The following is a 26,356-nucleotide window of genomic DNA, read 5'->3' on the forward strand; positions in this document are numbered from 1 at the left end:
TATGATTTTTTTCCTTTGGGTGTAAAATTTCTACCTGGTTACATGTTAGATAACTTTAACATGAGTTAAGTGAGTGATGTCTTTAAATATTTGGATGTATTACTGCAAAGATGAGGAATTAATTGTATTTTTTGTCAAGCTTATAGGGCGTATCAGCATGGAATATTAAGAGTCACAAAACATGTCAGTAACATGAGTATCCTGATGTCACTGTAATCACAGCAAAAAATCCAGTTATCTGATTACTATATATAATAATTATACCATGATTCCAAATTTTAATATTTAAAAAAAGTAGTCAAATAATATTATAATCAGAATGTCAGCAACTGAGAAATAGTTGTACTTTACGGTATGGGCACAAGCAGGTGGAATTTTGATATGGCCATTTTGATGCTGTGGACTTTTCCAGTGCAGAAATTTTGGCAAAGGAATATTTTGATAATGACCTAAAGAGCAAACCATTAAATTCTTAACTTATTAAAATGCCAAGTTCTTTGCACAAAAACCATCCACATCTTCTCCTGGACATTCACCACACCCTGTGCATGAACGGTCCTGGAGTCATGCTGGAACCCATGTCTGGCCTTGACTTGATGCTGGGCTTCACTTTGTGGAGAATATCATGAAGGATGGCATGGAATGGGGAACATCTCTTAAGCTCATTACTTGAGAACACCATCCCCATCGATATACTTAAAAAAAAAAATTTACATCTTTAAGTGACTGAACTTCAACAAGCCTGTGTCAAAATGTTCTGTTCTTTACAAGTACTATGCTTGTAAAAGATGAGCAAGGAAACCTACAGACGAAAAGGCATTTACCTCAAGTACATGTAAAAATGGAAAAACTAAGTGCAAAGAAGTCCATATATTATTACAGTACCGGAGTGTTTAAGGCCTGGAAAATACCTAAAAGAGTCTGTAGTCTAAACACTGACCAGACACTCGAATTACCCGCACGTTGCCTGGTGCTGTGCTCTTGCTAGGACGCTCTCCAGCCAACTCACTTGACCCTCCCCTGCCATGTCGGAGCCGAGCTTCCCAGATGGTGGTGAGGATAAAAGGAATCCTGGCTAAACACTCAAGAAGACTTGGCCTCATCACAAATCCTGCTCTAGAGGTGAGCATTACTTTGAAGTGGGTATTTTTCTTATATCTGAGACCAGTCTTGACCAGATCCTGGCTCTAAAATTGTTTCTTGTGCATGCATCTCTGTTTTCATGATCCTCCTTAGGAAATGGGGGCTACCTCACTCTCCTCAGGTCCTTCAGAACACCACCTTTTTCAAAAAAGTATTTTTATTTTAATTTTTCTATTTTATTTATTTAATTAACACATTATTTGCCTGATGTAATTAATATTTTGTTGTTGTTATGGTGATTTACTCTCTCAGCAACTTCCAAATATACCATATGGTATCATTAACCATAGTCACAGTGCTACACATTAGGGGGATCCCAGAACTTATTCCTCTCATAACTGGAAGTTTGTGCCATTTGACCAACATTGTCCCAATTTCCCCAAACCCTAGCCCCTGGCAACCACAGTTCTACTCGGCCTTTATGAACTCAGCTTTTTTCAGATTCCAAATATAAGTGTTATTATACAGTATTTGTCTTTCTCTGTCTGACTTACTTCACTTAGTATAATGCCCTCAAGGTTTATCCATGTTGTTTCAAATGTCAGGTATGATATATATACCTTCTTTATCCATTCATCTGTCAATGGACACTTAGTTTGTTTCCATTTCTTGGTTATTGTGAATAATGCTGCAATGAACATGGGAGTTTAGATATTGCTTTGAGATCCTGACTTCATTTCCTTTGGATATATGCCCAGAAGTGGGATTGCTGGATCATATGGTTGCTCTATTTTTAATTTCTTGAGGAAACTCTATTACATTACCGCCAACAGTACACAAGGGTTTCCTTTTCTCCACATCTTTGCCAGCATCAGAATATCCCTTTTTCATGGGAGCTCTGTTACTTCCAGATGTTATCTTTCTGATGTAGACTACCATCCATTTGGCTGTGTCTCTAGGCTTTCCTGGTTCCAGTCTTTCTCATGACCGTGCTCCAGCTGTCTTGTTACTTTTTGCTAATCCTTTTTTTAAAAATTTTATTTTATTATGTTATGTTAGTCACCATGCAATGCTGATCCTTCTTGATACTAGATGCAACTGCGGCCTGTTTCAATACTCACTGAATGCAACGTGGCACCTGCCTGAATCCATTTTCTCCAGTTCCTACTCTCTCCAAAAACCTCTGCCAGTGTTGGAGTAGAGGCTCAGGTCCTCCTTCCCAGACTACCTCTGGTTAATATGCCTCTCTCTATCATGATTAGGATGCAATTTCTATTAAGTGGTCATCCAATTGCTTGAGCCTTAGAGGTCCAAGGACCCACTAGTTTTTGAGGAAGTCCATTTTATCCATGAAAACTAGTGGCTAATAGAAATATTTTTATTGTAAGAATTTGACATCGGGGCCTACATAACACACGGTGATCCTATGCCTGGTTCTGCTCTACTGAGTTTCAAAAAACAGGTCAAAATGGCTCTTTCACAAAAGAATTCTCCAATTACTTGGTAACAGCTACTCTATTCCCTCTGCAGTTTCTTTTCTTTGGGTTAAACATCCAGGTTCCTTCAATTATTCCTCTTCACAAATGTTTTCAAATCCCTTCCCCTCCTTGGTGACTGTCTGGAACATGCTTCCATTTCTCTATATTTTTCCTTCAGCACACTCTAACCCAAAGCCAACAATACTCCGGGTTGGTTTTACCAAGGTGGAGTGGAGTGGGGTTCTAATTCCCCTTGTTCCACAACATTCTGTGCTTCTTTTAAATTAATCTAAGACTGCAAAGAGTTGGAACAGGCTGTCAGGAGAGACTCTGAGCTTTAAATAGCAAGTATTCTAAGTTAAATGACTATCAAACAGAACAAAACCAAAGCTATATTTTCTTAAGATCATTTTTTTAAGAGGACTATGGAGAAAGTTGTGAGTTACTCTGAGAAGGCAAAAGCTAAGCTGATTTTGTGCAATAAATCTAATTAGATTAAGGTTCAGTAACTTATTTTCTTCCATAAAGCAGATGTTGATTTACATGCATATTTTCAAACTATCTTCCTTCAAGTCTATGTACACACATATATTTATCTTTCAATTATTAAAATAATATGCAATCTGTGCCTTGTATCAGTTGTAGCAGTGTCAGAGCTTAATAGGTTAGAATAATTTCATAAAGGCTAGACAGAAAAACATTCAAATATATTTTGGGCACAGATAATTTGAGCTCATGCAGACAAAGGAGAGATGGTAAAAATGAAGAGGCTTAGCTTATGCAGTTTTTCATATTAAGGAAGAATCTTCTAATTATGCTTTGAGTGGTACTGAAAATGTTGGTGATAGAGGTCATGAACTTCAAGGTCCTTAGGCAGGGTGGTTAGATTGTGGCACAGACTGAATTCTGAAAAATTGTTTCTGTGCTTTTAAATTAATCAACTGTTTGATGATTTAGATGCATGGCAGGTACTGAATTGAACTGAGTCTGACTAAAACGTGGTTTGGAGACAAACTATGTGTCTATTAACACATATCAGTATCATCTTTTTTGGCCTTTTTTTTTTTTTTTTTTTGTAGATCAGACTAAGATCCTCATAGAGGAGAACCAAGAGGGAGATGGCTGAAATTAAGAGGGAGGGAACAAGAATCAGCATGATGATTGGAGGTGGCATAATAAAGTGGTAAGCACAGAGACTCCAGACAGACATGGTTTCAGTCTTGATTCTGTCATTTTATACTATGTGACATCTGGCCAAATTACCCAATTTATCTGACTCTTAGTATTCCTACATGTGAAATGGGGTTGATAATAGCTATTTTGAAGTATTGTTGGAAGCATTAAGATTATATTATGTAAAGCTCTCTGGATATATACAGTATGTGTTCAATAAAATATTTGTTATTATCTATCAGTAAAGTTGACACAGGCAATATGGTACCGAGGGTGACTAAAGCAGTAGATAGCTGGGTTTAGGTCTTTAATTTGTAATTTTTATTTGGTTCCAGTGCTGGTTAGAAACATCAGTTTGCATTTTTTCACTTTAAATGGATGTTCTTCACAGTCTCCACTGACAGAGTAGCTGTGTACACCAGCCCTCATCTGCAGAAAAACAGTATTTCTCTTCCCATTGTCCCATATTAAAGATTTTGGGGATGTAAAATCTCCCCATAGTCAGAGGGTTAAATGACTGCAACACATTGATATGGTGACTTAGAATGCTCCTGGATGAGGGTACATATACATAGAAGACATTATTAATAATCTCCAGTTGTCAGTTGCAGAGTATGTAGCCAGGAACTAAGTAAATGATATGTCCTAATTTCAACACACTATTGGCTTTGGAAATGGGGCCAAGTTTTCCTGACGTTTCTCCAGCTGGCATCCTAGTAGTGCTGGTTTTCTGGATGGCAAAACATCCTGTTCAGGATCTCTTATGATCAAAAGAACTCAGCATGGGATTATCCTGTCAAAGAGGTAATGCACTGAATCTTACAGAGAGTAGGTTTGTGACATGACCCTGAGTCAGGTTCAGTATCTTGTAGTGGATTCACTAATTCCACTTAGTTCCTTTAATGATGGTGGATGAAGCAGATTATATCTATGAGACAGTTTGTCTATTAATTTTTGTATTTTGACCCAGACTGTCTTTCAGCATACATTTTCATAATGACTTTCAGACACATCCACAGCTGAATGACAACAGAGTCTGTAGGAAGAACATCGAAAAGGAGAATGGCAACACAATGGCATGAAAAGAACTTGAGATTCAGTTCTAGATGATTTGGGATTCAGGTCTCAGTTTTCACATTACAACATTTAAGTATCATGATAAAGTCACTCCACTACCTTAGACTTCAGGTCCTCATCTACAAAGTAAGAATTATGATGTCTACCTCCAAAGATGCTGTAAGGATTAAGTGAAGGACTATAAGTAATGTAATGTACATTCTAAAGGTAGAGGGTTCTCAACAAGTGTTTCCTGGATCAAAGACATGAAATATTGCTCATGGGGTGGTTTTCCAAATGGCAGAAACTTTATTAGCTGCTAATTAAAACCATGTTAAAATATCAACTCAGATGTGAAAAGTTCTGCATAATTCTTAGGACTCTAGGTTTCCCATTTCCATAAGTACATATTAGTCCCTCTGAATGAAGGTGTCAAACATCTAAAACAAAACAAAACAAAAATCAAAACTAAAATTTTATTATTTGAAATTTAAAAAATAAGTAAATGAGAAAGAAATCTAATTAAACTTTCAAGTGATGTTTTCTGTAAGTGTGCAGGATTGCAGCATTTATATTTCTAAGTTAGTTAAGCCTAAAACTTCACTAAGACTTTTGGGACTCTGTGTGTGTGTGTGTGTGTGTGTGTGTGTGTGTGTGTGTGTGTGTGTGTGAAACTACATTATGTTTTCATGCCAGTACTGATAGAAACTAACATTTTCAAATAATTCCACATGGCTCCATAATGTCAAATTCATTCAGGCTTTGGCTACTGCTAACATTTTAAAGTTTAATAAATATTACCTTATGAGAATATCAGGTTATTTTGCAAATAACCAGGATAATATTGCAGGAAAAAAACTGAGATAAAGAAAAGACAAGCGGCTTAACCAAGGTCAGGTACTGACCCAGATTTTCTCAGTGAACAAACATTGCTTCTGGGGAAAGAGTATGGTATCCTGGAATTGGCATTAAGTGAGTAAGGCTACTAAGATAATACTTAGTAATTTATTACATATGCATACTAAGTAGCTTTGTGTCCTGAATAGTACTGATGGTCCATTAATACTTTATTGATTATAAATAGAAAAGCAGCAGCACAGAGGGTCAGGAAGTATTGGAAGTAGCATCCATGGGACATAGACGAGGCCAACATGTGTGCTGCATTTCTGAGGCAGGTGTAGGGTACAGGGAAAGGGCATAGGAATAGGGTAGGTAAAAGTAAAGCATACAGGGGAATGATGTGTTGAGATTTAAAATTTATGATGTGGACTGCAGGGTCTAGACATAATTCTGATATTTTGGGGTACTGAGCTTATGGAGAACTGTGATCCCTGTGCAATGCTGGTTCTAGGTAGCTTCACCATAAGCATCTTTGCTGCCAGCCTTTTTCCCGCCAACATCTTTGCCTCATAACTAATTGGCAGTAAGGTGATTTTGCCTTAAAAAATAAAATCACAAAAAGAGAGGGACATTTATTTAGAAAGACATAATGAAAAACAAATAACAAAATTAAAAAGACTTATTGCAGGGCATCTGGGTGGCTCAGTTGGTTGGGCGACTGCCTTCTGCTTAGGCCATGATCCTGGAGTCTGGGGATCGAGTCCCGCATCGGGCTCCCTGCTCAGCAGGGAGTCTACTTCTCCCTCTGACCCTCCCCCCTGTCATGTGCTCTCTCTCTCATTCTCTCTCTCTCAGATAAATAAATAAAATCTTTTAAAAAAAAGACCTATTGCAAAACACAAAATATTTGAATACTTTTAAAATGTGTGCAGATTCAGGGCAATGCTTCACAAATAACTGTTACTACTTTGTGGATTGTACCTCAGCCCTTGTCTTCAAGTCTTTTGTTCTTAGTATCACACATTTTTTAATACATTTTTTGCTTGTTCATTCATCAAGTTGTTTGTCCCTTTTCACCAAAATTTCTTCCCTATTAAGAGAGTTAGGAGTCTTTCATATACTAGGCCGCATATTTGTAATTGAGCTTTGTATTGTGTTGTGAAAGCCTTCTATCTTGTTGTTTGTTTTTCGCGTGTTGTCACATTGGAATGTTGACAGACGTTCCAAAGTTCTATGGAAAATGTGGGCTCCAAACTCCAAGCCACTGGATAGACCCTTATGACGGCTAAGATTTATATAATATAAAAATGGGAGTATTGCATCAGTGGAGAAATGACACCACACTGTCAACCAGTTGATGAAACCAACAAACTTCCAAACCAAACTGTCAACCATTTATTTTTTAATCTTTTACAACAAAACTGCCTTACAGCCAGTTAGTTATATGGTGAAAATGCTTGCGGCAAAGATGCCTTTGGCAAAGATGCTCATAGTAAAGGCACTGGGCACCTGCAATGCCTTCAGAAGGAGATGAATACGGCCTGAAACACGGACTGCTCTGGCTGGGCAGCGTCACCCCCCTGAGAGGAGAAAGTGGTGGTCAAAAGAAAGTTCCTATTTCCATCGTTTACTCACAACACACAACACTTAAAATTAGTTGTGCAATATAAAGTGAAATATTTTGTATTTTCAGCTGTAATTTTAATGCTACCCATACCCAACTGTAGTTTTAAAGAAATTAATTTTTTTGAATAAACAAAACACCCTAAAAATCTTTAAAAACAATACTAAAGAAGTATTTGTTTGTTAATACCTATATCTGGGGAAACTAATAACCTGTTTTGTTGTCCAGGTAGAAATTGGCCAGTCTTCTTTCGGTCTACCTAGTCCATCCTACTTACCATCGAGCTATTAAAAAATAGTTTAAAATATTTCTCAGAATGCTGGTCTAGTTGGCTCTCTTAGCAGCTAAATTTGACTTTCCTTAAGACCTCTAGACTCTTTTCAATAAAATACATTGGGTTTAAGTGAGAAAAGTTTTGTGCAATCATACACAAAACAGGAATCTAAACATGTAAATTTTAGGAATTCATTAAGAGAAAAGATAGTTGGATCAAAGCAATACTTATTTCTAGAGTGGGTACGATTGATCTATCTGTTGAATGATATATCTTGCCTCCTGAGAACAGACTTGTCTGGGCCTGTTTGTGTTGAGGTATCTGGTAACTTGCTCATAAGAACATATAAGGGAGGGCCTGGAAAAATGGTGGTCTCTTTGTGGCTATATAGTATGGGCATACAAACAAGATCAGAAAAAGGCTGATTTTCCTAGGAGCTGCGGATCAATCAGACTTTTCTGTATTCCCCACTAACCCGTTTAAGAAATGCTGGCTTGTGAAGAAATATATCCTGTGCATATCATAGAGTATGTTTACACACACAGAATCAATTGAGTCAATTAGTCAGCCATAAGCCATTTCCAGGTTCTTAGCCTATGTTGTCCAGAAGATAACACCATTTCTCTTCTTTGGCTCTGTTCCTATGAATAACAGTGCAAAAGTGTTTAGCTTAGAGAAAAACAGATTAAGTATTACATCTTTAGATATAAAAAAGACATTGGTTAGGTTTTTTTCCTCGCCTAACAGAGTCACTGGTCAGGTGCTAGAACACTAGACTAAGCTTATGAGGTATTCTGGAAATAAGAAAAAATCTTTTTTGAAAGCTATTTGCATAGAGATTTGAAAATCCTAAAAAAAATATAAAAAGAAAGACTGCAGGAAGAGAAAGATTTCCAAGCACTATGTGAATCACAGTGAGAAAGCAAGCCATTTGCTATCGCCCTTCCTTGTTCAGTTATTAGTATATCTTAAGCAGATTAAAAACACTGAGTCAACTTCCTTTTTAAATACAGTAGACATGACATTCATGCCAACCCACTCACTCCTCCTTAGAGAATTTGGCTTCCTACTCCCCAAAAAACAGTTCTCCTAGCTCAGGACAGAAACTTCCCCAACTAGCCCAGTCTCAGCTGATTGCACCGAGGTGATCACTGACCTGAGCTGGAGAAGTGGGGACCCTCTCTGAGGAATTCAGAATCAGAGCTTAAGGACAGGAGTCAGTTCCTTGCCTGCAGGGGTTGGGTTTGGAAGTTCATGCAGCGTCGGAGCCAGACTTAACACCACTGCCAGCCAGAACTACACCCAAGCCCAGAGACCTCGTAGGGCCGGGAAGTCAGGGCAACAAAACTGTTTTGCAGAGGGGAGAAAGGGGAGTAGACAGAGTGAGAGGAGCTGAAACAAGATAGAAAGACTCCATGAAAGGGGAGTTCCTTGAGTTGGTTTAAGCAAGTTTTTATACCTGACCACGAGGGGTGGATCCACATTTTGTGGGGCCCGAAACATAGGCCATTTGGGGAGTCTTCTTTCGGAAGATTTCATAATTACAGTTGAGAATTCAGTTACAGGGGCCCATGAAGCTTCAGTGAGAAGCCCTGAAGCTTCAGCTCAATTACTTTACCTTCATCTCTGCTCACAATCAGGTGATTTCTGAGGAAGATATCCAAAACCACATTAAGGGGGATTTTCTGCAAAAACTCAGAAGGAATCAGGACTGATTTTTAAGGGAATCTTTCTAAAGACCCCTAATTAGGGACCCCTAATTCTGGAAAATCCTTTCTTCTGGCCATTCCATCTTAGGAAGTGTATATGCTGCTGGGATTCTGAGGGCAACACCCATTAATTCATTCTCTAACTCTCCACACATCTCACTGGTCCTTCTACTATTTCAGTTTTGCTGTTGGCCCTCTGGGAATTTACTTGTGTTTTAAATTATCCTTTAAAGGGATCTGTGATGCTCATTTTCTGTATTTGGAATTTTGCTGGTTGGTCTGCATAGTTAAAACCATCTGCTGTCTTCTTGAGTCATTATTAATAAAAAGAAAATTCATGAGGCACATGCTGTTTCCCTGTTTGGCTGGACTTCATTCTAGTCACATCCTAGAAGGATTTCAGATGGATTCACAGCCACTCTTGTAATCCTACAAGCCTGAGAATACTTTAAGAGACTGGGTAGAAATACTCATGTTGCTACCTGAAAATGTGAGCTCTCAACCCCAATCTACATAGGGCACTTTTGCTAAACTTCTAACCCTTTATATGTCAATATTAACATCCATGAAATGGATAAAAAAATACAATCACAGGGGAACTATTCAGAGTGGAAGGTGACCTCTTTTCCCTACCTCTTTCCCCCCAAACACACACACACACGCACGCGCGTGCACACACACACACACACACACACACACACACACACGATTAGAGAGCCATAAAGAGCAGCGAGTCAAAAATACATTAACACTAAGACCACAAAAAAAAAATCACAGGAATTAAATTCATACCCCAATGTATGAAATACAATGATGTTTTTAAAGGAAGAATTCTACCTGGAATGAATGGATTTTTTTCCAGGGAAAGTAGATATTGCTTAATGAACCTTCTGACAGTAGAAAATGAATAAACTGATTCTCTAAATTTCATTGATCCTGAACATTTTTTTAAAAAAACAAAAAATAATATACACAAGGATGTGCTAATTTTTTGGTACCATACTAAGTGCTTTCCACGAATTGTTCCACATAATCCTCAGAACAGTTCTGCACTATTGTCCCCATTATTTAACAGAAGAGGACACTGAAGCTTAGAAAAGGTGAAGTAAGCCAAACTCACACTCTGGGTAAAGGTGAAGACAGGGCTCACATCAAGGCTTTTTAAAAAACATTTCTCCTCGAGGAAGACTGAGCACTTTGTAAAAAGTTCCTGCTGAAATGATCAGATTGGACTACAGTTTAAACAGGATTGGGGTGCAGGTGTTTGTTACATTCAGCTACCTTGCAGGTGAAACTGTGGAGGAAGACAAGCTTGGTTAGAGTAAACATGGGGGTAGAGCCGAGGAAGTGTCACCAAACGTGACACTTACCATTATGAACCTCCTCTCATTTGTATTTGAGTACTTGTCTTTCTTATCTCCCCACAGGACCTTGGCTTTTCAGAAAAGGGCACTGTCTTCCCTTTGGTGTCCTGTCCAGTATCTTAGACAGAGAAGATCAATAGTTGAGTGCAGAGATAGCAAAAGGAAAATGAGATTTTTTGATCAATAAGATTACAAAATTATAAAGAAATAATAGAAGGACAAACAAGTATTTAAAAATCAGGAGTAAGTGATGGAGGTAGGCACAAAGATACAAAAAGAACCCCCCAAAACAAAAAAACAAACAAATAGTACAGAGCTTAAATATTTTAGGAGAAACAAAGAAAAAATTGTATTGGAAGATGTGATATATAATGCAGTCAGTTTGAAAGAAAAACTGAAAAAATGTGGGAAGAACAATTACAAATTATTTGTCAGCCATTTCTACACACTGGAGTAAAGTTAATCAAAAATGTTGTTACCTGTGTTAAAAAAAAAGTATTATTTTTATCACTGGATTTTTAAAATGCCACTGATGAAAATTTTTTCTTACAGCACTGTGTAATAGGAGGGCATATGTAGTTAAAAGGAAAACTTATTATTATTATAGACTCTATTACAATAAAACTTTATTATCATAGGAGAGAACCTTGGAATTTTTTAATGAGAGAGTTTATACACTCTTTGAGTATATAAACCTTTTCAATTTATGTGGCATAAACACGCACAATTTGAAGAAAGATGGGAATGAGAGAACACCTTAAAAGTTTTTTTTGAAATAAGTATAGACTTACAGAAGTTGCAAAAATAGTATTAAGAGGTCCTATGTACACATCACCAAGCTTCTCCCAATGGTATCATCCTAAATAACTATAATACCTTATCAAAACCAAGAAATTGGTCTTGGCACAATACAATTAACTAAACTACAGACCTTACTCATGTTTTTATGCTCATTTGAACATGTATGTATAATTTTATGAAATTTTATTGTATGTATAGATTTGTGCTACCATCAACACAATCAAGATACAGAACCTTTTAAAACGAGGGATCCTGATAATAGAGAGATGCCATATATAAGAAGGTTATTTTAAGAAAGACAAATAAATGTGGTATAAGGCCAGAAAATTTAGAAGAAAAATTTAGAAGAATTAAATATAAAGGAAGGAAATATAATAAACTGAAAATATAAATACAAAGGTTGAGGAGCAATGATGTAAAAATCACATTTTGAGGGTTACCACCTTAAGAAGACTTGGGAAGTATAAATATATATGTGACATGTTGTAAAATGAGAGAATAGTCAACCCCCCTCCCCAGAATGTACATGTGTCAGGAAAACAGAAACAGCCTTTCTTCCTGAAAAATGGGTATGAAGTGATAGAAACAGAAACATCTGATCTCATTGTAAAAATGCAAAAGAATTTTTGAAATAAATTTCTGTGGACATAGAGCTATAGATATTAAGAAAAAATTATAAGAGCATTACTTATATCAAAACAAATGGGTGATACAAAAGCCTTGTGGAATGATACATTTTCATAGCTGGGGAAAATGTTTATGCCAATGCTGCAAACAGTATCCATTTTTCCACGCTTCTTTCCTTCCAACAGAGCCCATCTCCTGCCACAGAAGTTGAATTTGCTATCTTAACTTCCTTTGCAGTAGGGATACGGATATACCATCCAACTCTGGCTGATGGAAGTTGGAGGAAAGTGTGCTACAAAGCATTCCGGGAATTTCTTCATGGATTAAAAAAGGAGAGAGAGAAAGAGACTGAGGAAGAGGAAAAAGAGATTCTTTCCTGCTATTGATGTTCTGTGAAGACAAGGTGCTTGGATTTGCTGGAGCCATCTTGGAACCAGGAGGTGAAGACAAGAGTCTTCTTCAGAGGAGCTGAACCACAGTGTCCACTGAACTAATTTTGGATATACCCTGTGACCAGACTTCCTGTTATGTGATCAAATAAAATCCAATTTTTTAGTCAAGTATGTTCAGATTCTGTTACTTGAGGCCAAACCAAGTGACTGACTGAGTCAGCTAAAAATCATGCGCTAATGTGGTGGTCACTTACTAAGTACCTACCAGGTGCCAAGCATGACACTAAGCCCTTTACCTATCTCTTCCAATGAATTATCTATGAATATATGTAATAGAAATGACCAAAAGCCAAGAATGGGCCAAAGAATGACAGTTTTATCTTGGAGATGGAAAAGAATCCATAAGGAACTTTTTTTTATTTTCTTGTACACCAAGGAATTTATGATTTTGGGGGTGTTTTTGTTGAAGGCAGGTATGAAAAGGGAACTGGACTAATAAAGAAGAAAAGTGTAAATATACATTTTAGGACTACTCCTTTATAAATATATTCAATAGCTAAATATATTTTGTATCTTCAAAACCTGGAAATCTTAGAGATTAGCTCTTTTTTTGGCAAGAAAAAGACCATTTTCTGGCTTTATGATTATGAATGATTCAGTCTGCATGCCACATATATATCTATATACATACATATATATTATGTGGGTCTGCAATGTTTTCTTTCCCCTGAAAGGAGAAAAAGAAGATGTGAAATTCTGTAAATACAAGATAATCACTAAGTTTGGATGAACAATGTCTGTTCTCTCCAGGAATACTATTTTCTCAGTTTTACCAAAAGTTTGCACTTGTCTAGAGAAAGAAGTTGAGTGCTCATATTGAGACAGGATGGTTTAAGGCCATTAACTTTAGATTATGGCCTTTGAAGGAGAAGAACTTAATGAACAGAAATCACTTTGCTCAATGGCTGTCATGAATTTAATAAGCAGAAAGAACTTCATGATGGCTGCTTCCCTTGCAATGGTGCCCTGGGTATATTTTAATGGACACATAGAAATGATTTTAAAGCATAGGTCAGTATCTGAAAACTAATTCTCTATAGTTATAAATTTTTACAAAGCAAAAGAGAATTTTAAAGCTAAATGCCACGAGCAATTTTTGAATAATTTTATTCTAATGTATATTCCATATACAGCTCTACTGGTTATGACTCAGCTAAAATTCCACTTTTGCAATGTCTTACCCCTTACTACTTGTTCCCCTCTTTGATCCATATAATTTCTCACTAAATTATACTTCCCTTACTTATTGCTGTGAAATAAGAATGCAGATTCTCTGAGGCAGAGTTCTTTGTGCATTTTGTCCTCTTATGTAATTCCAAGAGATTGCCTGGTGCCTGGCGCGCAGCAGCCATTCAAATGTTTATTGAAAAATTAACGAATATGTTTTTATTCTCTAATTAAATTGCAAACTCTTTGAGAGTGGGGTCTATGCCATGTAATTCTGTATCCTTTCCTATATACATAGTGGGCTTTTTGTAAATAATTGTTAATGAATAGGTTGGATAATGTAATGCATACTGAGAGAATTCCTACTCTTTCAAGTCATAAGTCAGTGTCATGGGTCAATAAGCTCACTCGTTTTCTCTCCCTTGACTTGTAAATATTCAATAAACACAAATTATTTCACTGGGCAAATGCTCATTTATACTCTAAAGTCATTTAGAGCCAGAGTCACACAGCGGGAGTGTGCTAGGCCCATAAAGTCATTTAGTTTTATGCTTATCCAAAAGGCAGAATATGAAGGTCAATATGCAGACAACTGCAAAGGGTTCTCTAGCAGACTTGCTTGGTACTTAAAACGGTTCTTCCTGTAGAATATGACGACATCAGAAGTATACAGGCAGTCTTTGCTTTGCCTAGTAGTGTGGGACTGTAAAAATAACTGCAAACTGAGACCATGCAAAGTGATCCTAATAAGCAATGGAAAACTTAAAATTGATCTTAAAATTCTTTGTCAAAACAGTAAAGTCTCTCATTTTCAGTTATAAAGGTATAGGAAAATGAAAGGGGATAAAATACTTTTTGGTAAGTATACTGTAACTTAAAACCTTAGAAGCACTGTGGATTAAAGTGTTTTCCTTCTTTGTAAAAAAACATTCATAGTTCGGAATAGCACTTTCTTTATTCTTGTCGCGCAATTTACCATTGGGAAAGGCAGTCGTGCGCAGCGTCTTCCCCCATGCACGGTCTCATGAGTGGCCTTGGTAATGAACCCATCCATCACCTCACATAGTTAACATGGGTAGCTTTTTCGGTGTGTATGTAGTGAGAATGCGTAAGATCTACTCAATAAAGTTAAAAAAGTCATTTAAGAAAAGGGTGGCCTTCCCGGCTGCCGCTGCTATGAAGATCGAGCTGTGCAGTTTCAGTGAGTACAAGATTTACCCCGGACATGACAGACGCTACGCCAGGACCGACGGGAAGGTTTTCCACTTTCTTAACGCAAAATGCGATTCTGCATTCCTTTCCAAGGGAAATCCTTGGCAGATAAACTGGACTGTCCTCTACAGAAGAAAGCACAAAAAGGGACAGTCGGATGAAATTCAAAAGAAAAGAACCCGCCGTGCAGTTAAATTCCAGAGGGCCATCACTGGTGCATCTCTTGCTGATATAATGGCCAAGAGGAATCAGAAACCTGAAGTTAGGAAGGCACAAAGAGAACAGGCCATCAGAGTTGCAAAGGAAGCAAAAAAGGCTAAGCAAGCATCTAAAAAGACAGCAATGGCTGCTGCTAAGGCTCCTACGAAGGCAGCACCTAAGCTAAAGATTGTGAAGTCTGTGAAGGTTTCTGCACCCCGAGTTGGTGGAAAACGCCAATTTGGTGGATCAGATTTTTAAATAACTAACTGACTATTAAAAAAAAAAAGAAAGAAAAAAAAGAAAAGGGTGGCCTTGGGCCCCCAGTTTTTTTTTTTTTTTTTTTTTTTTATGGGGAGATAAAGAGTCCTCAAGCTTGTACTGGGCTTATCATCTGCAGAGGGAGTATCTTTCTCTATTCTGGGCCTGCTGTAGACTTTTTTGTTCTTTTTAAAGCATGTGCATCAGTGACCCTCAAGCACACCCCCAGCTGTCTATATTTCAGACCCAGGGGAGGGGTCAGGGTGCTTCTACGAGGACTAAGTGTGCAGCTCCATTGCCCGACTTGGCTGTGGAGTGGATCTGCTGTCTATGGAGGACTGACGTGTTGTAAGGGGCTGGATCCTGGGCACTTTCTCTTTTCTCTTGCTGCAAGAAATGCTGTACCACTTTTTCCTGGTGTGTGTACTGTTTGTTCTCAGCGACCTTAAATCATGTACTGGTCTTTTATGCTGGGTTGCACTTATCTGCCTTTTAATCATGGCCGCACAGCCTGGCTACCCAGTGAAGAGTGCAACACTTATGTTTTGGGAAAAACATCTTTTCTATGGCTTGGAAAAGTGTTATAATCCTTTCTAGGTTTAGATTAGCTTCTGATATTTTGTCCTTTGCACTTTCATGGCGTGAAATATCTGAGAATTCCCTTAATGTGTGTGTGTCTGGCATCACCTTCCTCTGGGACATCTTCAACCTTGTCATCGCCACCACTTTCTTCACGTCTATCAATAGGTTCGCCTTCATGATGTTCCTTTGGCAGGATATCCTGAGTCTGTTGAATGGGGGCAGGGCCAGCATTCCCAGTCAGCTATTATTTCCATAACTCCATTTACGTTTGATTTTAATTTCACTTCCAACATTATTACTTTTTGTTTCTTTGCTGCATTTCATTTTTGTTAGCATTTTATTTTCACTGTTCATTTTTGTGTGTGTATATATTATACATACAAACATATACATTATATATATATATTGCTATCAAGGATTTGGTAAAATTACAATTGACCTACTTCTATTATTAAATTCTTCTTAAATCATACATTTTCCAACTATGTAAAAACTCTTATCTAAGAGACTAAAATTTACATAGGGAATCTTTGAACCATTTAAGAGAAGAGGCTTTCCCCAAATGATGTTACTATCAACCACAAGCATTATTGTAATAAAAAATAATTCCCAAGTAAATACATGTCAGGCGGGCTCTGATCCAAACCAAAGTTTCATGTGTATTGACTTCCTAGAAGACTTCTTTTTAGAATGCTTGATGAAGTTGAGGAAAACAGTCAATGACAGAAATGACATAATTTCTAACAGAACATAGCCAAAATAGGAACACCATTTGTATGTAGCTGTGTCTAATAAACATGTTTTTACATGTTCATTCAAAATTTAAATAGTAAGAGTGCATACTTTCCTCAGTTCATAAGGAATAAAACCCCCCATTTTAGTGTATTTTTTTAGAGAGGTATGAATATGAATTACAATGATTTTATACAGGATCCCATATTCAACTTCTTGGTTAATTAAATCTCCAGGTAAACCCAGATATACTGACAAATTCAAACCAACATTTTTAGTTTAGATTATCATAAGATAGGCCCTTAGCTATATTTAATTTAAAATCTCATCTGTGCCCGACGGTGAAATTTGCATGTTGAATTTTATATCTCAGCTGATAACACTCATTAATTCTATATAGCCTAATATATTCCTGACTCATAAACCACTTACTTCCAAGACTTTGGTTTCCATAACAGTGTTTTTTTCTCCCAGTATACAGAGCCAAAATTTTACCAGAGTGTCTTTCCAAACTACATTAAGTCATACGAGTATCATTCCTCGGTGTCTTGTCAGAATAACTGAAAATACTTACCTAAACTGAATGAGATATTTGTATTCTAGCCTGTCTACCAATATAATGGACAGTAGTATACAAGATTAAGACCTTTTGCTGAAATTACTTTTTATGTGTGTATGTGTGCATACTCACACAATCAGAAACAAAGTTTGCCTTTCTTTATTTGAATTGCTATTTGTTTTAATAATTGCTTTTTAAAAAACCCCAGCCTTTTAGTAAAATAATGCATTTAATGTAACCAAGGCTTGATGAGCATTTTTCTAGTTTCTAGTCAATTTTTATCAGCAAGTTCATGTTCCTTAAAAATAAACTTTCAAATTTCAAGTAGTTTTAATTTATCTTATTTAAAATGCTAGACCTGATAAAAAATATTTTGGTCTACCATTGTATAGTTTCTTATCTTCCTATCAAAAGCACGAACTTAATTTGAATGTTTAATATTGGTGAGGCTTAGTGAGAACATAATAATTTGCACTGGGTGAGGCTTGGTGCTGTTTCTTTTCTAATGTGTGATAATTGATGATAAAACAATGGCCATTGATGAGTGAGTGCTTATATAGCACTTCTTGTTCCTCTGAATGAAGGAAGAGTATCATTATCCATGGTACAAAATGTCAATATCAAGAGCCGTTTGCTCAGTGAGGCCAGGGACACTGAAAATGATAATTATGTCTTTTCTTCCACAAGGCCATGTAATTACAATAGGAAAATTGTGAATCCATAAATGACACTTCTCATCTGGCATGATAAAACTAATACACTTGCTCTGATCACCCATGAACATGGCTTTGTATGTGTATGTGTGTGTGTATCTATAGAGATCTATACACACACATACAAAAACATGTTACTGCATACATACATACACATACAAAACCATGTTACATGGGTGATCAGAGAAAGTATATTAATATCTACAGTTACTATAGATCTCTATAGATACACATACATTTTTTTCTTTTTTTAAAGATTTTATTTATTTATTTGACAGAGAGAGACACAGCGAGAGAGGGAACACAAGCAGGGGGTGTGGGAGAGGGAGAAGCAGGCTTCCCGCTGAGCAGGGAGCGCGATGCAGGGCTCGATCCCAGGACTCTGGGATCATGACTTGAGCCGAAGGCCGACTCTTAATGACTGAGCCACCCAGGCGCCCCACATACATTTTTTTCTGTTACTAACTTTTTAGCAAGTCATTTAGATATGATTTATTCATGCTTTGACATCATAAAAAAGTTGAATAGAAAATACAACCACCACTCAGAGAAGTGAAGTATGACAAAATAATCCTTTGACTTTTATTCGCATGATTATTTGTTCTTTTAAGAATTAATGACAGACATTATAAACTTTTTTTGGATTACTTAAAAAAACTATGACAAAGTTTTAGAATAATATTGGATGTTTTTATATAAATATACATACATATATATATAAAATAAAAAAATTTTCCATCAATTAAAGCTACATAATCTCCTAATAATTTTGCCACCATGGATAATATTCTGATCCTCCCATATTTAGTGTTGTCTCAGTAAAGTGCGATTATAAGTGTTGTATATGTAACATCAGTTAGTTAATTTGAAATTTAAATGCAGCCAGATTGTAAAGAGATGATTTGTTGACATTCATATACCTCTTCCCCCCTCTTCTTCTGACTTTACTAATTGGGAAAAGCATGTTTTTCCACTAAGTAATGAAGAGGAGGACTCATTTAAGAATCAAATTTAAATTCTGAATGTAAGGCTGCATGCAGATTTTTAAAAGTATTCTCACTGTATTTCCATTTATTAGGTCACTGTAACCTCACTGCGTAGCCACTTCACTAGAGTGGGAACTGGTGTGATCTGATCTGTTGTAATACGGCTTAGAAATGGTGTATGCCAAAAGACAAACTGACTCCGTTCAGAAACTGTACAGTAAGGCATAAAATTTTACTTTAAGTTTTCCGTGTAGATATTAGTATCACAATTACCCATTTCTCTAAACATTTGTAAGAAATATGATAATATATTATACAATGAAAATGAATGGAAACTGAATTGTCAGGGCTTGGGCCTTGTTGAAAAGGGTACCACTGATGTATTACTTTTGTGAGATACATTTAGACTAAGAATCCTTCCCTTGGCCTAAGGTCACTCTTTTCAGTGAATGTTAATTGAGCTTCATTCCTGCTAGTGGATGCAAGGGCAAGTGGAAAACCTGGCTGCACATCAGCTAGAGCTGCCCTACAGACAAGTGCAAAAATTATTTGCCAATTTCCACTTGAAGTGCATTTTTCAATGTTGTCTGAGATCACATCTGATTTTCAAGTTTAGAAAGGGCTTAGAATAATAAAAATTTTTTTATATGTGTATAAAATCATAAAGCACTTTTTACAGATGGGAATATACAATATTATCCTTTCCTTATTTTCACTAAAGTCTACCTGAAGAAGGATAAGTTGATATAAAGAATCGATAGATTTAGATATTTATGCAATAATTTAGTTAGTATAGGTCAGTAGTATGCCAGTAAATGTTTTAACAGCCAACTCTCTAGCGAAAAAAACCTTCTCATCTGTAGGATTTGCTGATTTCTGAGTGTAAATATTCCCAATATGGCCAATATCAAGCTACCGATGTGCTGTCATTGAATGAGAGGTTGAAAAGAGATGCCCAGTAGCTCATTATTACACAATATTTCTTCATACAGATATAGTAAATAACTTCAAGAGCATAGATTAAAAAACTAGGGATTAATGAGTTTTGAGTATTTATTAATTTTGCTTTAAGTGTACTTTATAAGTTTATATAATCAAAAATTTAATAACGTGGAGGGCTTGGGTGGCTCACTCAGTAAAGCACCGGACTCTTGATTTTGGCTCCGGTTATGATCGCAGGGTCCTGAGATTGAGCCCTGCATCATGCTCCACACTCAGCAGGGAGATTCTTGAGATTCTTTCCCTCGGCCCCTCCCCCTACTTGCACAGGGCTTTCTCTTTCTTTCTCTCTCAAATAAATAGTCTTAAAAAGATTTAATAGTGTGTATTTAACAAATGGATCACAAAATCCCTGAAAATTTAACATTCGGCTCTCACAAGCTGGTGTGAGCCACTTCCAGCACGCTGCTGCGCTGGGTAGACTTAACGTTTCTACAAATACAGGGAAGTATGTTCTACTTATGCTTAAATTATAGCTTATCTTTTCCTTAATATTGTTAAAAGAGTTCATTTTAAATATTATTAGAAACGCCACAGAAGAACTTGTTGTTTAACAATTTTTTTGGAAGAAAAATGAGAAATGAAAATTATAGTTTATTATACATTAATACTATGTACATGCGTATTTATATAGGTAGTGAAAGATCCCCATCTCTCCATATCTATATCTATAGTCTGCCATCTATCTAGGTATATAGATTAATATGGTAAAATCTACCTATATTGATCTACATATGATACAAAGCATGTTCTGGAAAAAGCATCTCAATTATTTCCAAGAAAAGTAACTCTACAAAGTATAATTTTACAAAACTAATCATAACTGTTCTTAACTTTGTTAACTTGTATAGATCATATTTAAAGTTTATTTTCCCTTACACTGTTTACAGAATAATTTAGATTTTATGCAAACAACTGTAGTGGGCCTCTAATTCCTTGAATATGTATCAAAAATCTAAACAACCTGTAAACCTCCTTACGTAAGATTTTGCATTTTGCCATTTACATGCCAATTTCTTCACAAAACAACGTTTTCAGTAAACTGTAAGCAGTGACAATAATAGTGTAGGTAATAAAAAAACAAATGGAAATAAAGCTTTCCCCCCAAAGCATGACATATTATGAACTGAAGGACCAATAGCCAGACTTGTTTAGATCATAGGAGCCTTCGTTGAGTTGGTCCCAGATTAACAGCTGGAAATGAGCTCAGTTCCTGACTGCTGAGTGCTAATTAATGCCGCTAACTGCCGACACACATTATAAGAGGTACAAAATTGTATTTTTCAAAAAGTGTCATTGAACTAATAATTTCAGATGTATGTTGACAACTTTATGTAGTAGAGGTTTTTGGCAACTTACAAAATAAATTTGCAAAATGTTCAGCAAGTCTACTAAAAAACCTGCATATGAATAGCTTTCTAATGTTTGAACTACTTGAAAAGGTGATAACAATATGATCCTTAATGTGATAATACATCATTTTAATGAGATAACTTAAATTGCTTTGGAATTCAATAGGACTTAAAAAATACTCCCTTTGAGGAGGCAAGAATATACAGTAGGGAAAAGACAGTCTCTTCAACAAATGGTGCTGGGAAAACTGGACAGCTACATGCAAAAGAATGAAACTGGACCACTTTCTTACACCATCCATGAAAATAGACTCAAAATGGATTAAAGACCTAAATATGAGAGCTGAAACCAAAAAGTCCTAGAAGGAAACATAGACAGCAATTTCTCTGACATTGCCATTAAAATGTTTTTCTAGGTATGTCTCCTCAGGGAAAGGCAATGAAGGCAAAATTAAACTATTGGAACTACACCAAAATAAAAAGCTTTTGCATAGCAAAGGAACCCATAAACAAATCAACAAAGGCAACCTACTGAATGGGAGAAAATATTTGCAAATGATATACCCAATAAGGGGTTAATATCCAAAATACACAAAGAACTTATAAAACTCAACACCAAAAAACCCTGAATAATCCAATTAAAAACGGGAAGAAGACCTGAATAGATATTTTTTCAAAGAAGACATACAGAAGGCTAACAGACACATGAAAAGCTACTCAACATCACTCACCATCAGGGAAATGCAAATCAAAACACAATGAGATATCACCTTACACAACTCAGAATGGCTAAAATGAAAAAGATAAGAAATAACATGTGTTGGCAAGGATGTGGAAGAAAGGAAACCCTTGTGCACTGTTTGATGGGAATGCGAAGGGGTGCAGCCACTGTGCAACACAGTACGGAGGTTCCTCAAAAAATTAAAAATAGAAATACCATATGATCCAATAATTCTACTACTGGGTATTGACCCAAAGAAAACAAAACACCAATTCAAAAAGATATATGCACCTCTAGGTTTACTGCAACATTGTTTGCAATAGCCACATAATGGAGGCAACCCAAGGGACCATCAATAAATGAATGGATAAAGATTTGTGTGCATGAATACATGCACACACAAAAATAGCCACACACAAAAAAGAATGAGATCTTTGCCACAACATGGATAAACCTAGGGGGTATACTGCTAAGTGAAATAAGTCAGTCAGAGAAAGACAAATACCATATGATTTCACTCATATGTGGAATTTAAGAAACAAACAAATGAGCAAAGAAAAGAGACAAAAAACCGGACACTTAAATACAGTGAACAAACTGGTGGTTGTCAGAGGGCAGATGGGTGGGGAGACGGGTAAAATAGATAAAGGGGACTGAGAAGTACAAACTTCCAAGTTACAAAATAAATAATTCACAGTGATGAAAAGCACACATTGAGAATATGGTCAATACGATGGTAACAATGTTTGGTGACAGATGGTGATCACTTATTGTGGTGAGCACTGAGTAATGTACAGAATTACTGAGTCATTATTTTGTACACCTGCAACTAATATTACACTATACGATAATTATACCACAATAAAAAAAGAATCCAACTACTATCTCAAAGAACAACAAGAAATTCACTTTGATTATATATGAACCAATTTCTTTTTTTTTTTAAGATTTTATTTATTTATTTGACAGAGACACAACGAGAGAGGGAACACAAGCAGGGGGAGAGGGAGAGGGAGAAGCAGGCTTCCCGCCGAGCAGGGAGCCCGATGCGGGGCTCGATCCCAGGACCCTGGGATCATGGCCTGAGCCGAAGGCAGATGCTTAATGACTGAGCCACCCAAGCACCTCTATATGAACCAATTTCTAAGCAATTGATTAGTTTAGGGTTTTGAGTATCTTTGAAGAATCTTTCTGAACACAAGGAATATTTGTTAGTTAAGAAGCAAGATTTTTTTCCTTCCTTCCCCCCGCCCCCTTTGTCTTTTTATGTACAATGAACCACGAAGATTTGAAGCAATCTACTCAAAAGAAATGAAAGAGATTAGGAGACATTCAGTCCATGTAACATATAATTTGATCTTTATATCCCTATCCTCTACTGGCCATGGATCATGGACACATATTAATACAAACACATCAGTTATTTCAGAATACCATAGCCCCAGGCAAGTAGCATCCAACCAGGAAAACCTGGTTTGTTAAAGAAGCTCTAGACACAGGCTGTGGCCTGGCAAGGCAGCGTTCTTCCATGTTTACATAACACGTTCATCTGAGGATTTCACATACTTCACAAACATTCACTTGTCAATTTTCACAGCATCTCCAGGAACCAGATAGTGTGAAAGATTATTATTCTCACAGGGGAGTTGGGGTAAGAGTCCTACAAGAGGTGTGTCTTCCTGGAGTCACAATGAAATTGATAGAGTGCTTCTGCTGTGCATATAGTAGGCTCTCAAAAAATACCATCGAATGGAGCTGAATCAGAGTCTAAGTAGCCATAGCTCTGCTTCTCTGCCCTTCCTTTCTCTCCTTTCCTCCCTCTCTTCTTTCCTTCTTATTTTCATACCACCATAGCTAATTTTATTTGTTCAAGGGCTCATATTGAAAGAATTAAACCAAAACTGAGCTTTGATTCTGTGAGCCCAGATTCACATATTTAGAAAGATACTGCGATATGTGTACATGGATGAAAACTGAAGGCTCACGGTTAATCACATTGTAGTTTTTAAATGTCCACAACCTAGAACTCAGAAGTCACAGATCTTTTAGGTCCTTCTGGATGTCCCACAGGGCAACTGCATTGAGTTAAACAACCTTATTAACCTTTAGCTTTCTGGTTGATAAGTCCTTTACAATGGAAAGGAGACCTTGAGCAATTCTGAAATAAATATCATTGTAGGTCATGCCAATTGTGCTGATCATCTCAGATAAGTTAACTTTTAGATCCAAAGTAAAGGCCACTGCACTGGCCAGTGATTCTGTCCTCTCTATTAATGGCTGATACAAGACTGAGCCAGCTTTCTATCTCTTACCTGATAATAAACCTCACTAGAAAGCAGAACTATTTCTAAATGAATATTTTCTTCCTTGAGAAAAGAAAACCCTGATGTTACAAAATTTCTTGTCTTTAAAAATATCATGAATTGATTATGTTTACAAGGAAAACCAGCAAAAATGTGTATCTTTAAGAAACATAGTCAGTAGACCAATATAGTTAGATAAGGAATATGTTTGGTGCAGAAAAATGTTTCTAAACATTCAAGTATTTAAGATTTATTTCTGAGTGCTTATTCTAAATTCTAGGGCTCTTTGTGGATTACTGTAAATGAATCTACAATGGAGTGAGGATGGGGAGCATTCGTGACTAGGGAGTGAAGACAGGATAGGATCAATGGTTCATGGACTCTCCCATTGTTTATGCCACACTCTTGAAGAAGACCCCTCTCTGTGTAATCATGAAGGGCCAAGGAAAAGGAAACATAGCCACACTGTTTTCGTTTTAAATTGCTGGAATCTTTCAGTCCTCTCTCCTTGCCTCCTTTTCTCAGAATCTGTTTGGTGGGCATTCAGGTTAGCTCCTGCCTCATCATTGATTTCTCCCAGTCAATATGGAGCCTCAAAGGAATAGCTTATGACTCACCTGTAATTCTCACAGACCTGCTTAAAACCAGTGCCTCTGGAGGAATTCAGAAGTATCTGCTTCATCTTCTTATGCATTTTGACAGCACCGATCCTGGTACATTGCTTTGGTCCTCCTCCATTTACTTGAATATTTAATGATTGCTTGGGAACACTTAGATTTAATAATTCAAATGACAAATTCTGTTGGATATCTGGCTAGTTAAATTGTCCTACTCTTCTTTCTTCGTTCAACTGATACACAGTTGGCTGTCTTACAGTGAAGCCGATTTAGATAAATATGTTTAACCTCATCAATCAGCTATCTGAAGGCTAGAATGATGTTTTTATAAGTTGCCTGCTAGCCACTTTCCTTTTGGGTTAGACAGACTTTGGGGGACGGGTAAAGAGTTATTTGACTTACAAAGCCATGTCAGAATACTGGCTTACCCTTTCCTTTTTTTTTTTTTTTTTAAGATTTTATTTATTTATTCATGAGAGACAGAGAAAGAGAGAGAGAGAGAGCAGAGGCAGAGGGAGGAGCAGCCTCCCCGCCGAGCAGGGAGCCTGATGAGGGAGGGACTCGATCCCAGGACCCTGGGACCATGACCTGAGCCGAAGCTGAAGGCAGACGCTGAACCAATTGAGCCACCCAGGCGCCCCCAGAATACCCCTTTCTTCATTCCAAATCCTATAAGAAAATTTTAATTTTAATCTTGTTAACCAGGTGCAGTTGTTGTTAGTGAATCAGTGTTGACCACTATTAATACCTTGTGATATTAATATTAGAATCTTGTGAATAGTAAACCTTATCAATACTAAAAGGCTATCTGGAGAATTTTCATAAAGATATAACATGAAGAGGCCACTACTGGTCCTTTAAGTGCCCAGCAAATATCACAGCTCTAGTATCCTTGCCTTCTATAGTACATGGGCTGGATTAGTTTCTGATATTTCTCCTGAAACTGGATGGTTTTCATTGGGGGTTGTCTGTGCTAGCTTTTCCAGATAGAAATACAATGCCAGAAATTCAAGCTTCTCTTCAGATATTCACCGCTTGTGTTATATTATTCTGATTATACAAGCAAGTTAAGCTATTTGAAGGGGCTGACATTCTTTCTGAGGGGTTTGCAAGTCTCCATCGATTTACTCTCTGGTAAAGAGAAATGGGTGCAGAAGATAGAGGCGTTCCTCTGTGGTAGAGTTAGACTGCTTTTTCCTTCTTTAAAAGTTTCTTTGCATAATGCAAATATTAGTGGTTGGGCACATAGCAAACTGCCATTAGCTAGTACGTTGCTGACATCCAGCATTAGGACAAGAATTGAGATGCTGGGGGGTGGGGAGGAAGAGAGGATTGGAGGGTGTAGTCTCATTGGGAAAGGAAAGAGAGGCTAGGGGAAGGTTGTGAATAGGGGTTCAAAAAACATAGTCTCTACTTCTAAACTTCGCCTAAGACCAATTCCCAACTGCTACTAAAAATCCTTTCCTTTTCTAC

At 36.9% G+C, this 26,356-nt stretch overlaps 1 protein-coding gene and 1 pseudogene across 1 annotated transcript in view; one reads left to right on the forward strand and one right to left on the reverse strand.

The window, feature by feature from the left end:
• The window catches only part of KCNQ5 (potassium voltage-gated channel subfamily Q member 5), a 495,907-nt gene that overhangs the window by 269,608 nt on the left and 199,943 nt on the right, over positions 1–26,356 (reverse strand). The gene's annotated exons all lie outside the window — the stretch shown is intronic.
• On the forward strand, positions 14,817–15,319 carry LOC114204400 (large ribosomal subunit protein eL24 pseudogene; annotated as a pseudogene).

This window comes from Eumetopias jubatus, unplaced genomic scaffold (genome assembly GCF_037043125.1).
Source record: "Eumetopias jubatus isolate StellerSeaLion01/CBP00866 unplaced genomic scaffold, mEumJub1_p1.0 scaffold_6, whole genome shotgun sequence".
In the NCBI taxonomy this organism is placed as follows: Eukaryota; Metazoa; Chordata; class Mammalia; order Carnivora; family Otariidae; genus Eumetopias; species Eumetopias jubatus.